Source organism: Tamandua tetradactyla, chromosome 10 (assembly GCF_023851605.1).
Source record: "Tamandua tetradactyla isolate mTamTet1 chromosome 10, mTamTet1.pri, whole genome shotgun sequence".
In the NCBI taxonomy this organism is placed as follows: domain Eukaryota; kingdom Metazoa; phylum Chordata; class Mammalia; order Pilosa; family Myrmecophagidae; genus Tamandua; species Tamandua tetradactyla.
The window spans coordinates 14854995-14870054 of NC_135336.1; the positions used below are offsets into that span (position 1 = coordinate 14854995).

Below are 15060 nucleotides of genomic sequence, written 5' to 3' on the forward strand. Positions count from 1 at the left end.
ACAAGGGGCCTGCCAGCAGTTCCAGTTGAGGCCGGAAGAAACAATGTAGTGACTATCTATAAATCAGGGCAGGGGTGTGTATTAGTTAGGGCTTTCCAGAGAACAGAATCAACAGGGAACACTTGCAAATATAAAATTTATAAGAGTGTCTCATGTGACCATGGGAAGGCAGAATCCAAAATCTGCAGGGCAGGCTGTGAAACTGCTGATTCTGATGGAGGGTATGGACGAACTTCACAGGAGAGGCTCACCAGTCGAAGCAGGAAAGAGGCCTGTCTCTTCTGAATCCTCCTTAAAAGGCTTCCAGTGATTAGATTAAGCATCACTCATTGCAGAAGACACTCCCCTTTGACTGATTACAAATGAAATTAGTTATGGATGCAACTGACATGATCATGATTTAATTCTATGAAATGTCCTCATTGCAACAAACAGGCCAACACTTGCCCAACCAGACAAACAGGTACCACCACTTGACCAAGTTGACACATGAACCTGACCATGATAGTCTACCCCTTGTCAACTTGGCAGCTATACATATCACCTTAAACCATACCTAATTTCTAAATAAAAAACAATAAAACACACATTTTTTCTTTCACCTAACAATACTCAACTGTCCTGCATATAAGGAAACACATTAAATCTCTCCAGCATAGGGTGCAAATCCTTGGGTAATATTCATTCTTAAATTTGATATCTTACAACTTAAATAGTACAACATGAATAAAACAGCATTACAGTCCTTGTTTCTGTAACTGATCATGTGATCGAAGCTCATATTTATCACTACCTTCCTCCACTACCCATTCCATGTTCCCTTTCCCCTCAGCAAGCACTTCAGCTGGCCGTAGTTCTTTGCCCGGTGGGGTGACCCAAACCTTCATTCCTGAAGTTTCAGAGCCATTGGTAGTCCTGCCTGGATTGGGTTGTTGCAGTTTTCCATTGTTTTTAATCACAGGGCATGGTAGTACTAAAAGACATCCTAGGGGATTTCCTATATTCCAAGAAAAGTCTTCTTTACCTCCATTATGTAGTTGCAGTCCTACTTCCCCCTGATAGTCAGGTTCAGTCACCCCAGCCAACAATGTAAATCCCTTCCTGGCTTGTTGATCCAGTGGCATAAGTAGCCCAAAGTGACCAGGTGGCAGTCTTAGATTCCAGTTCAATGGAATCATTGTTGTTTCTCCTGGTGGAAGCATTCCCCATTTTGGAACTAAAACCTGTAGACCAGCAGAGCTCAGGGTCACAGGGACTGGAAGCAAAAATTTCCCTAGTGGATCACTAGGGGTAATAGTGAGTGGTACCACCCCTATTTTCACCCCTTGGTTCCTGGACCCATGGATCCTAGCTATGGCAGAAACAGCACCATACAGCAGATACTGATTCAGAGCATATACAGCTTCCTGGAGAATATTACCCCAGACTTTCAAGGTATTGCCACCTAGTTGGCACTGTAATTGAGTTTTCAAAAGGCCATTCCACCATTCTATCAATCCAGCTGCTTCTGGATGATAGGAACATGGTAAGACCAGAGAATTCCATGAGCATGTGCCCCTTCCCATACTTCATTTGCTGTGAAGTGTGTTCATTGATCAGAAGCAATGCTATGTGGAATGCCATGACGATGGATAAGGTATTCTGTAATCCCACAAATGGTAGTTTTGGCAGAAGCATTGCGTGCAGGGAAAACAAACCCATATCCAGAGTATGTGTCTATTCCAGTTAGAACAAATCGCTGCCCCTTCCATGAAGGGAGCAGTCCAATGTAATCAACCTGCCACCATGTAGCTGGCTGGTCACCTCGGGGAATGGTGCCATATCAGGGGCTGAGTGTGGGTCTCTGTTGCTGGCAGATTGGGCACTCAGCAGTGGCTGTAGCCAAGTTAGCCTTGGTGAGTGGAAGTCCATGTTGTTGAGCCCATGCATAACCTCTATCCCTACCACCATGACCACTTTGTTCATGAGCCCATTGGGCAATGACAGGAGTTGCTGGGGAAAGAGGCTAACTGGTATCCACAGAATGGGTCATTTTATCCACTTTATTATGAAAACCTTCCTCTGCTGAAGTCACCCTCTGGTGTGCATTCACATGGACACAAATATCTTCATGTTTTTGGCCCACTAAGAAAGGTCAATCCACATACTTCTTCCCCAGACCTCTTTGTCACCAATTTTTCAATTATGGTCTTTCCAAGTTCATGACCATCCAGCCAAACCATTAGCAACAGCCCATGAGTCAGTATACAAACAGACCTCTGGCAAGTTTTCCTTCCAAGCAAAATGAACAACTAGGTACACTGCTCGAAGTTCTGCCCACTGGGAGGATTTCCCCTCACCACTGTCCTTCAAGGACACCCCAGATAGGAGTTGTAGTGCTGCAACTGTCCACTTTCAGGTGGTACCTGCATATCATGCTGGACCATATGTAAACCAGGCCTAGGTTTTCTCTTCCTCAGTCAATTCACTGTAAGGAACTCCCCAAGAGGCCATAGCTCTCGTCTGGGAAAGAGAAGGAATATGGCAGGAGTGGAGACCATGGGCATTTGGGCCACTTCTTCATGTAACTTACTTGTGCCTTCAGGATCTGCTCTGACCCTATCTTGTATATACCATTTCCATTTTACAATAGAGTGCTGCTGTGCACACCCAACTTTATGGCTTGGTGGGTCAGATAATACCCAGCTCATGATAGGCAACTCAGGTCTCATGGTAACTTGGTGGCCCATGGTTAAGCATTCAGTCTCTACTAAGGCCCAGTAGCAGGCATGCTACTTATCATTTGTTTGCAATTTGTTGACCTGTCTCAAAAACACCCTGTCATGGTCAGGTTCATGTGTCTGAATGGGGGGGTCCTTATGCTGGAATCTCAGAGCTTAGCTTTACTGTAGAGAAGTATATGCTTTTATTCTGGGTTCTCAGCTGAGTTCTGAATAGAAGAGAGTGTGGGATAATGTCACTCAGATAAGATGTTACTGTGGTAGGAAAATAATGCAGACACATAATGAGTACACATAGAAAGTACTCAACAAATAAGTAAAAATGGAAGGAATGAAGGCAGGCAGGGAAAGAGTCCTAGTTTAAATAGTATCTAAAAGGCATATAATCTTGGTTGAGAGGAAAGAATTCAGGGAAGCCTTATTCATTCCTTAATTCTTTAATTCATCCCAATTCATTTAACACTGTCTGCCACGTACAAGGTACTGAATTAGCAGCTGATTATATAGTAGTGGCCAGAACATGTGTGGGTCCTTGCTGTCACTGAGTTTATACTCTAGTGGGGGAGAAAAGACTGCAAATGAAGGAAGCAGAAAATGCTATGAAGAAAAGGAGCAACAGGCAAAGAGAGAATAACAAGAACCCATTTGGGATTGGGTGTCCTCTTGGGGAAGGTGACATTTTAGAAGGAACCTGAGGATTCAGTCATGTAAAGAACTTGAGGGAGGGCATGCTGGGCTGAGGGAATGGCATTTGCAACAGACAAAGGCAGGGAAGAACTTGGCATTGGAAGAACTGGAAAGAGAGGCCAGTGTGCCTGGAGGGAGGAGGGGAAGAGGGAGAGAGGTGCAAGACAAAACTGAGAGGAAGGTGAGGCCAGATCTCCAAGAGCCTTGTGGGCCACAGAAAGGAGCTTGGGTTGCATTCTAAGGGCAATGGAAAGCCACTGATGAGTTTTAATAAGGGTGATGGCATTTTAAAGCAGCCTGACTACTGTGTGAGGAATGGATTGGAAGAGTTGGGAGTGGAGACAGCAAGAACAGAGAAGGCTAAGTTTTTCCCATTTGTCCCATTCAGTTGGAATTATTGCCCTGGCCTTCTGTTTATTGAAATGATTACGTAAATAAGATTGTGCTATGGCTCTATACATCAGGAAAACAAATCTTGTACTGAGTGGATAATGAGGGAATCAAAATGAGATGAGCTGTTATTTCAAACCAGGATTCTCTGCCTCTCAGAAATCTAAGGGAAAATATTGCAGCATGATAATATTTGGGAGCCCAAGTAATGTAAGAAGATGCAATTATCCAGGGAAAGAACATAAATTTCTAAAACAAGAGTCCTAGGCAAACCAGAAGAAAATGTAACAGCAAGGAGCACAGAAGCAGTAAAGACTCAAGCATTACAGACTGCAATGAGTGAGAGGAGCAAAATTATAATTGGGAGAACCTGGGCTAAGAAAGGCCTCCTTGGTTCATTCCAGAGTTGAGGTGGGAAAGGGGAAAGGCAAAATGTGACCAGATGAGAAGTAGATAAGAAGCAGACCACTGTTGTAGGTACAAGATAGGGAATTAAAGGTAGAAGACGTCCAAGGTGACCATGACCCTGAGACCATGAGGTTGTCTTGCTCTGCCCCATGGGAGGGAGAGAGAGGGAGCCTCTTAGTCATCAGGTTCCTACAGGAGCTGAAGAACTCTTGTGTTTCTCCACTCCACTCCCCCCACTCCCCCTCCACTGCCCCATCCTGACCCTACCCTTTTCTCCTGTCCTCCTTACAGAGGCACTACCCAGGCAGGGTACCTCCTAATGGGCTTCTTTCCTACTCCTTAGCTGAGAGGCCTCCTTCCTCTGCAGTCATCATAGTGATGATCAGCAATGCTGACTAGCTTGTAGGGAGTTCACAGTGGTGTATGTGCGGCAGCATGACAATAGCAGCTCGTAGCTCTTGGGTGGTGAACAGGCTTACCCAGCACTTGACATCAACTAATCAGGAAGGTCTTGCTTCTGACAATGAAAAATGGACCTGACTGACAGGAGTGTCTAACAGTAAAAGGCAGCCTAGGCTAAGGAAAAAAGCTATGGGCAGTCTCTAGGAGCTGAGGATGGCTTCCAGCCAATAGCCAGCAAGAAGTCAGGGACATTAGTCCTACAACCACAAGGAAATGAATTCCAACAACCTGAGTAAGCACAGAAGTAGACTCTTCCCTAGTTAAGCCTCCAGAAGAGAATACAGCTGGTCGACACCCTGAGTACAACCTTGTGAGCCTCTGAGGTTCTATTCAACTGTGCCTGGACTCCTGACCCACAGAAACTGTGAGATGATAAATATGTTATTTTAGGTCACTAAGTTTGTGGTAATTTGTTACTCAGCAATAGCTAAATGTTACAGCTTCATTGTGTTGTGAGACGCCAAAGAAATACTGCTCATAAAGCCCCAAGTACAGACTTTATGACACATTAGGGACTATCATTAGTATCATCATCAAATCTTGTATGGAACTAGAAACAAAGAAGGGAAAATTTGTGGACTGGGTTTTTTGGGAGGTCCTCACAAGAAAGAAGAACTTGAGGTGAAATGTAAAGTAGAACTGGACTTAGATAATCAACAAGAGAATGGGTTGAGGGTGGGAGAATGGGAAAGGGGTGACAAAATACTGATGGGGGATGAGTTAGGAGGTAGAATTTATATGGCATTGATTAATTGATTGTTTCATTCATTCACATATTCATTCACACATTTAAGGCTATTCCTTGGAATTTTGGAATTTTGGAAAACAGAATTCAACAGGCAGAATCTCTGTGCTCAACTCATCAACTCACAGAAAGTCAATAAATGGTGTAATGTAAATGTGCTATGCATGAAGGAGGAGAATGTACAAGGAGCTTTCAGACCTGGAAAAAGGAGCTATTTATCCACTTCTGTACAATAAGTTTAGTTAGAATGGAGGATTTATACAAGGGAAAGGTGGGAGGCAGTTGAAGAGGTGGGGAAAAGTCAATTGGTCCACGACTGACTTATGTCATACCTTTGTATAAATTAGAAAAAGATGCCCACTCTGAGTGGGTCAGTTAGAAAAAAGCCCCCCTTTGGATAGATGCAACCCTGCTGGCACTTGATTTTCCAAGTAGAAAATGCCTTTATGCAAAATAGAAAAAAGTGTCCTTTCCCATGGAAGGGGAATTGTGGTCTCATGCTATTGAGCAGGGGTTGGCAAGTGGGAGTATAGGATGGAATTTCAACACTCCTTGTCCCATTCAGCCAGGTAAACTGGTGCAGGGTACATACCACACAGTGGCATATTGGGACTCTCCCAGGTCAGAAGGGAAAAGGCTCTGGATGAAGGAAGCTTCCCCTTCAGGCCTGCATCCAAAGCAGACAGTGATTGTCTGAATCTCCCCTATTCATGCATAGGCCTGCAGGGTGCTTTGAAAGTTTCATGTCTTGTTTCAGGTAGATCTCAGTTTTATCAGTGAAGGGGTTGGGCTGGGTGCCTTCCAGAGTCCTTTCTGCTCCTACAGTCTGCCCTTCTGAGGCTAAACACTCTGGAAGGATGGGATTCATGCCCTGATATGCCCACAAGATCCAGCCCAGTAGAAACTTAAAGAACCTTTATTGACTCATATGGAAAAATCCAGGATGATCAGGCCTACGCTCCATTTGTGGTAGAAAAGGCAAAAGTCTATACCCACGGTAGTCAAAGAACTGGTTGATATAGTTTTATTAAAGTCTAATCAGGAGAATCATCAGCATTCATTTCTAGGAAGTGCCACAGGAATCCAAAGCAGCCTGGCTGACTATTCCTGCACTCTCAGAGCAGAGAACAAAGAGAACAGGAGAACAGAAAGACTGAACGTGAATAAATGCCATGCTCACCTGCTACTTTAACATCTGCAACAACTTAGGCCAACTCAAATCTGAGCCTCCATGCCCAGGGCAACCCATTTGCAGAGCCTTCCTTCAGGCCAGCTGCAAATGTGAAAGATGGTAAGTGTTCCCAGGTCTTGCCTCCCAGAGTGCTTTTCTATAACTATGGGATCAATACCTCAAGCTTCCAGAAAAGCGGTCAGCCAGTGAGTAGGAAGCTGCCAAGATAGGCCATTGGTTTGTTGAGGGCAGGCAGTCAGAGATTGGATTAGCCTTAATAATTCAGGAAGTAATTATTAGCCTTAATTATCCATATTAACCTTGATGCTACAGAGACCCATTTGTAATGACAGCACTGTGAAAAATGTAACAAATATTTATTGTACAGACTATCTTACTGTCTGCTGTGCTGCGCTGCAGCAAATTAGAAAATGCTAGGTTCATATCTTCCCACTTATAGTTCAGTGTAGACATGGGACATGTATCTCAATAACTGTAAAACAAGGCAGAGTAAGGTGAGTGAGACAAAAGAAACAGCATAAAGAATTTTGAGGCTCACATGGGATGACTGAGAAGGCCTCACGGGGAAGATGACATTTGTGATAGGTCTTGAGACCATTTCTTCAGGCCTGGATGGGAGAGGAGGGCATTCTAAACCAATAGAAAATAGTCTAAGGAAACACAATGCATCAGGGAAGTTCAAGATGTGTGCAGGGAGCAGTGAGAGGCTGGCTGGGTGGGGGTATAAGACGCCTAAAGAAGGGAGTTGTCTGGTAACACATGGTTGGAAAGTTGTCTGCAGCCAGTTCAGAGAGCTATGACACCAGCTGAAGGACAGCAGTGGGTAATGGAGAGCTACTAAAGGTTTTAGAGCAGAAGGGAGAACTATGATCAGAGCTGGGTTTGTGGAAGACTGGTCAGGCAATTATATGGACTAGAGCAAATAACAGAGGGGAGAGATAATGACTACCTGAAATGATGGGGCAGCAGGGAAGTTGGAGTATAATAGGACAGAATTGAAATATTCCCAAGCATCTCTTAGAATTGGGAATCCAGGTTGGCAACAAACAGAGCCGTGGTTACCGAGCAAACAAGAAGTTCTCGGTCCATTTCATGGTAAGACATCAGCTTTCATTTACCAACATCTTGGGCATCAATAGCATCAGCACCAGTCCTGGTTTTGAGTTTGGGGATCGACTCAAATAGAGGAAAGAGCAGGAAAAGGGAATCATAGAGAAAGGCTCTGAGCTGAAAAACAAAAGACTGAGGTTATAGTTCAGGCTTGTGACTGTGTGACTGTAGGCAAACTGCTTTTCCTATCAGGACTACAGTGTCTCCAATTGTAAAATGGGACATACTCAAGTATTCCTAAAGCCCCTTCCAACTCTGACACATCATGATTCTGTGAGTGGGAGGGATTAACACAGAGGTCTACAGAATCTGTGCTCCAGAACCAAAATAAATTAGCTGGAGTAGTCTTTTTCAAAACAAAGGTCTTTGATTAGCAAAGAAAGAGATCAGTTACAATCAAGGATACATGGAAGTATCTGGCAGAAAAATGGTTAAAAGTCAAGAGGAGTGAGTGGTTTCCTAGGGTGCGAAGTGTGGCAATGGGAAGGAATTACTTAAGGCTACGCTGGAGAAGCGGGAAGCTCCCCTACCCAGTCTAGGGATGGGGCAGAGTAGGAGGGGTGCCCACCAGCAAGAAGCTAGCAAAGACCCTCTGCAGGGAGCACCGCAGGGGACCTTAGGGAGAGTGGAGCCTCTCCAGGCTGCTGATGGTGGGTGGTGGGTGGAAAAGCAGAGAGGGAGATGCAGGAGCCGTGTGGATGAGAGGCCACTGAAGGCCTGGTTACTTCTGTTGCTGCAGTTTCTGTGTTTGCAGGTGGACTTCTAGGTGGTCTCAGCACACATTTTTGAGGCGGGGCTGGGCTGATTTAAAGGAGACAGGAAGGAGCAAAGGAGAGGCTGCAGGAGGAGAAAATACACAGAGAACTTTAGCTAAGAAAAGTGAGGGATGCTCATGAGGAGGGGTCCCTCCTGAGATCACAGAGAAGGAGTCTTGGGACTCAAAACGTGAGGGCTGGACCTCACAGGGAGAGACCCGTCCTGTGCACCTCCCTGGAGCATCTCAATCTCAATCAGCCATGAAGAGCAGCAGGCTCATATTTAATTGGCACCAATTTTTCTGACAAACTCAATTTGAAGATTCAGCTCAGTTGCAATCAGCAAAGCAAGCCAACTGGAAAATCACTTGCTTCCCTTGGAGGACCATCAGCAATCCCAAAGGAGCCAAAAAAAATTTGCAGGCCTCCATCAGGGCACGGGGTCTGAGCTCCCATGTCCTTAGAAATAAGCCCTAATTCGCTCAGAAGGGTTCCTTCCCTGTTCCTACCTTTCCCAAGATGCTTTCGGTGAGGCAGCAGGTTGCAGAGGAAAGAAACTGGGACTGAAATCAGGAAGCCTGGGTTCCAGTCCTGCCCCTGCTGCTGACTGCTGGGTGGTCTGTGTAAGTTGCTTTTCCTCCTAGAGTTTAAATTTCCTCATCCTAAAAAGGGATGGGAAACAGAGAAGAATCCCTGCTGTGCCTATTTTACAGAGTGATTATGAGGTTCAAATAAGCTGATGGATGTGAAAGCTGTTTTTGTACATTCCAGTGCGTTGAGCAGATGGTCACCTCTCAGTTTGATGGTGATGATGGCAAGGATGATAACGGTGCCTGAGTTACGTTTTATGTGCAATTTCTATAAATATCACACCAAAAGACTAATTCCTGATTCTAGTGGCCTAACTTTAGTCATCTCATTCATCCCTGAGTTCTCACGCTGGCTCTGAAGGATCCATTTTTAGCTTTGCGAGGAGTTTGAATGGAATGCCCCAGAGCCATCCTTCTACCCCTGCCAAGTCCAATGGTCCCTGCTAGTTCTCTCTGGAATTAGAGCATCAGATCCCATATAGAGGCTAAACTCTCTCTGGCCTCAACTGGCAAAAGGAAGAGGTTGATGGTCTTCAAAATCTTCTCCAGGTTTCAGGCTCTATACCTAGCAAGTTCTTTTTCTGATACCCCAACTTTCCACTATCATTCAAGCCAAAAAGAAAGGGCTCAAACAGAGGCTAGGCGGTCAGGGCTATGCCTTGTAGGAGATAATGATTGTGCAAGCACAAGCACACGCATAGTAAGTACTCTCAAATTAATTCTAATTCTGGTTCCAAAGGTCTCTGTTTCTGTCTACCACATGCCTCTCCCCATAGCATATCCAGCAGTTAAAAATTTTCTCTAGAATAGACAGAGAAGGGCATTATTTTGCAGAAAAGGAAACAGAGGCAATGATGAAAGTACCTTGCCAGTATTTACCCAGAGATACTCTGGGCAAGCAGGGACCAGAATCCCAAATCACCAACTTCTCAAACTTTCCGGGCATCCAAAGGGACCAGTGCTCTTGTCTGCAGTGGGCCCACAGACTGACCCTAGGGACTGGTGGCTGCTGTTTATTGTGGAGGACATGTGTGAAAGGAAAGGGGAGTCCCTGAGCCCATCTTAGAATCTTATTTGGTTCTATGAACCAACTCCCACCTCATACCTGTGATGATTTGGAGCTGTATGTACCCCAGAAAAACTTGTTCTTAAATTTAATCCATTTCAGTGGGTGTGAATCTGTTGTACGTAGGGCTTTTGATGAAGTTGCTTTAGTTAGGGTGTTCCCAACTCAATCAGGATGGTTCTTAATCCTGTTACTGGAGACTTTATGAGCAGAATGAAAGTTAGACAGAGAGAAAAAGCCTAAAGGTCAACAGAACCTGGAAGAGAAGGGAGAGGCCAGGAGAGGCCGCCATGTGCTTTGCCATGTGACACGGGAGCCCAGGACCAAGGGACACTGGCAGCCAGCCCCAGATCACCAGTCTTGAGGGAAAAAGCATCACCTTGATGACACCTTGATTTGGACATTTTCCCAGGCTCAAAACCAGAGCTAATAAATTCCCATTGTTTAAGCCAACTCATTGCATGGTATTTATTTGAGCAGCCAAGGAACTAAAATACCCTGAGGCTTTTACCACCAAAAATAATTTCAAAATATATTCTTCATCCTGGCTCCATGTACAGAAAGATTCTGCATACTAAATAAATAAAATCTATAGGTAAAATTAATTTATCCCCTATATATTAAAGAAATATATGACTGCAGCTAGGGGTTTCTAATCAGCTCAAGATCCCAAAAATACTGGAATTGACACATGCCAGTCAAAAGCAATGTAAACTGATACTTTAGTAAAGCCTCCCCTTTGTTGGGAAATGTAAATTTCCACTAGGCCTTTTGAAATCACAGACCCAGCACTATCTTTGAGGACCTCTGGTAGACAAAAGCTACCCCAAAGTTAGAGCTTCTGGACCAGAACAACTCCATTTCACAGATGAGGAAAGTGGATCCCCGAGAGAAGTGACTCGTTCAAGGTCACACAAGGAGTTGGTGGTAGATCCAGGACTAGAAACAGGTCTTCCAGTCTCCAGCATCTGGGCTGCCCGTTCTTGAGCTGAAAGGCAGAAATGCACAGAATCTGCCTCAGCTTTTTGGTTCTGCTGATGCTTCTATAGATTCAGTCTTAAGTAGGGACGGGGAGTGCCAGCTCATTGTACCTGCCACAGATTTCATGTTGAGTCACTTATTATAAAACCCAGCTCACAAATGACTGAGATTCTGTCTTATAGTTGACACTCATCTTGGCATTGGAATGATCCCCAGTCAAGGTCATTGAGACATCTCAGCGTCTGCCCCCGCTGTCTTTCCACATCTTGTAGTTAGGTGGAAAATGCAAAGCCCAATCTGTTTGTTAAATCAGACAGGTAGATATGACGCAGGGCTTTCTTTAGCTTTGGCTGGACTCACCAGGACTCACAGGGTTAGGAGAGGATTTCACTGCACGAGGTTTACCAACCGAGGAGAGACTGAGAAGGTACAGAAGGAGCTGTGCACCTTCATTTCAATCTGGAACCTATTTTACAGTTAAAATTATGGCACCATGATGTCTTTTTTCCTCCCTCAGGGGCAGGTATTGGAAATGTCATATATTTGTCATTGAAATTAAACTGCCTTTGGCTAAGCACTGGGGACTGTTATAGAACACTCACACCTTCTGGCAAGCAGGCTCTCTTTTATAGCAGTTCTCACGGCTGTCAAATCATTAGGTCCTAGCTGATGTTATACAAGCTCATGTTTCTTCTTACTTCAGAAGTCTGAAGAAAACAGAAACCCTTAAAAGTACTTTAAATTTAAATGTGGGGCTCCCAGGTAAACTTTCATATAAATCCTGCTTTGTTAATTGCATAATATATAGGCAGCAGCCTTTACTCAATCAATCAGCAAATTTTAATGCTGCTGCTAAAGCTCCAGGCTCTGTGCTGGAAACTGAGGTGAGTGAGTTGAGCGAGTACCTGCTGGCGTCTGTCTGGGGGGCACTTTCAGACCACCTTTCTTCATTCTCCTCTGACATTTAATAGGAGACTTAACAAATTGGTTCATTGGGTGGAAGATAGATTGGTGAATAAATGAATGAACAAATGAAGAGGTGCTAGTAGCTTTCACCACATATTTATCCTTTTTTTTTTTTTTTTAGCAGGTGAGTTGCTACACACTCCTTAGCAGATTCTGACTTCTATGGCCACTGTCCTGCTTCATTTTATGTATATTTTTATTATCTACTCATTCATTTATAGCTCACCTTATTCCAGAAAAGACTTAAGACCTCTGTATCAGAGGTGAAAGCTTTCAGTTTTGGCCCCAAAGCAAACATTTCAGGATGTGTCTCCGTCTTCTTAGTTTGGGGTTGGGAAGCATGAAGCTTACTCTCCAGCTTCTTTCACTGAAGTGGCATAAGAGTTGTATGCCTGGGAGATAACAGTTCTGGGAAGAGAGAAGGGGTCCATCCGAGGAACACCTAATACAGAAGCAAAGAGGAAGGAGTGTTTAGCTGAGTAGAGCTGTTCAGGCCTTATTCTTTGTTTATGCTCCATAATGCTGGTTATTCAGCAAGAGCTCAATACTTTTCCATGAATTTATTAACCCAAAGGGAAATCAGGTGCTACTTAGGACAAGGATTTTTTTTTTGCATGTCCGTGCAAACCAACTACTCCAGTTGCACATCTTGCTGGAAGGCAGTCAGGTAGAAATGAACACACCTCAGGAATTATTTTTACTTCTTTTGTTGCAAACCATAATAAACAAATTATGTGTCAGGCTGTGGGTTAGGTGCTGGGATGACGTTGAGGAGACCACATTCTAGTGTAGACAAGTAAATATTGAGCATGGTCCAGTGTGATAAAATTAGTGGTTAAGACCCATGTCTAGGCCAGTAGGGAAGCAAAGAGAGGGCACTTAACCTGGAGCAGCAGCATCAGAGAAGTTTCTTGAAAAACATCCTTAATAAGAGAAGAAGGAGATGGGGAGAATGTTCCAGATAGACTGAATCCTACGAACAATGATCCAGGAGCATGACAGAGCACAGCAGTTTTGGGAAACTCTCAACCGTTCTGTTTGTCTATGACATGGAGTGCATGAAGGGTAGAGGATTAAGGAAAGCTCATTAGAGGTGAAGCCAGAGAGATGGACAGGTGCTAGACCATGAATGACTTGATAGGCTGTACTAAGGGGTCCAGCTTTCATTTCAAATATTACAGGGAAACAAATACTGCAGGATTTTTAAGCAGGAGAGTGACATGATCAATTGTGTGTTCTGGAAAGATTGTTTTGGACATGCTGTGAAGAGCAGTTACAGCAGGGAATGGCTGGTGCAGGGAGATAAGTAAGAAGAAGGTTATACTGCAGCAGGAAGACGTGAGGCCTGGCTCAAGACAGAAACTGTGGGAAGGGCGAGGATCAATGGATTCAAAACTATTTCGGAAATTTCTGTGAAGTATATAGGAACTGCTCAAGAGGGAAGCCAGCAATGGGCCTTCCAGCTTGCAATTAAACTGCTCTTCCCTCATACCTGCATTTAATCAATGTCTGCTGCAAGAATCGAATTCATTTCAGATGATTTTAGAACTCTTTCATAGAGGCAAGGGAAAGAAATTCCAGTCCTAACTATCAAACACTTTTTCTTTAAAGTTCATCCATCAAGAGTGAACCTATTTTCCTCAGGCTAAAAGGTAGGGAGTTTTTTTCTTCTGGATTTTCTTAATCAGCAGGCATAATGTGATGGTAATTCTGCAGCTCAAATCTATTCAAAATTACTTCTTCAAAGGGTCAGGGATTCGGGTCCCTGGTCTGAAACTAGACACAGTGGCTCAGTGGTTCTCAGCCCTGCTGCCCACTGGAATTGCCAAGGATGGGGTGGGGGCCAAGGGTGGGGCAGGGATGGCTTTTAACAATCTCATGGGTAGGCGACACCCCCGGCCAAGCACATCAGAGTGTCTGGAGATGGAACCCAGGCATCAGTGTTGTTAGGCCCCCACTCCATTACCGGTGATTCCAGGCTACAGCCAAGTTTGAGAAATACTGAACTGGAGGGAACCTGTTAACTGACGAACTAACCATGCAGAATCAGCTTATTATACATCTTGGAAGAGGTGCATGGAGGCCAGGAAAGGTGCAGCTCAGTCCCCTGGCTACCTGAAAACAGCATTTTATGAAAAAATTTCCTAAGGGATGAGAGGATAGAAATTTTTTTTTAAAGTTACCTGAAAACAAGGTTAAAAGAGATTTGAAGGAGTGCCAAAGTTCATGCTTCTGTCCTGAGCTTGCCCATGTGTGTTGAAACCATCTCAGAAACCTGTCCTAATTTGGAGACAATCTCCAGGAAGGAGGAATCCAGAACAACCGCAGCCCTCACTGCTGTACATGCTCAGTGTAGCTCTGGTGGCACCTGGGGCATCTCAACACTTTCCTTTCAAATGTCTCCAAATGACAGAGAAGGAAGATCCCTCAACTAGGAGTCAGGTAAAAGAGACCTATGAGAGTTCTGAATCTTCCTATTTTCACCCTAAACAATCTTAGGAGTCTTGTCTTCTCTTCCCTAATAGATGATGTTGATTTTAACATAAAACTAATGTTTATGAATCACCAAAAAACAGTACCCCAAGGAAACGGCTCGCATTTAATTCTGAGACTTCCAGCACCCGCTGACTCCCGGTATTTCTGGTGGAGATGATGATGACAATAATGTAGTGAAGTTGATTATGATGACATGGTGATGGTGAGTACTGTATACGTAGTCCAGGTTGAGATGAACATGTGCAGTAGAAAATGCATAGGATTTGAAGCCAGAAAGTCCTGGGTTTGAATGCTAGCATAGGCACTTACCAATTGGGTGACCCTGGGGAAGTTGCCTAACTTCTTGGAGACTCTGTTTGCTCATCTGCAAAATGGGACAATAAGAGCCCATTCAAGGTTGTATTAGAACTAAAAACATGCTGTATAAAGAAACTGGGACCTTGCAGAAACTAAATACATATTATTGATTATTAGGATAGAATTCCCTAATTC

General features: G+C 44.2%; 1 long non-coding RNA gene across 2 annotated transcripts; it reads right to left on the bottom strand.

Moving 5' to 3' along the window:
* Positions 1-11676: 11676 nt before the first annotated feature.
* Positions 11677-14728, bottom strand: LOC143647816 (uncharacterized). 2 transcript variants are annotated; one of them, XR_013158200.1, is made up of 3 exons: positions 14652-14728; positions 12299-12514; positions 11677-11813 (listed from the first exon to the last, which is right to left on the bottom strand). It is a non-coding gene; the product is annotated as an uncharacterized LOC143647816 (long non-coding RNA). The 2 variants fall into 2 exon arrangements; XR_013158199.1 differs by having other exon boundaries at positions 14256-14696.
* Positions 14729-15060: the final 332 nt, after the last annotated feature.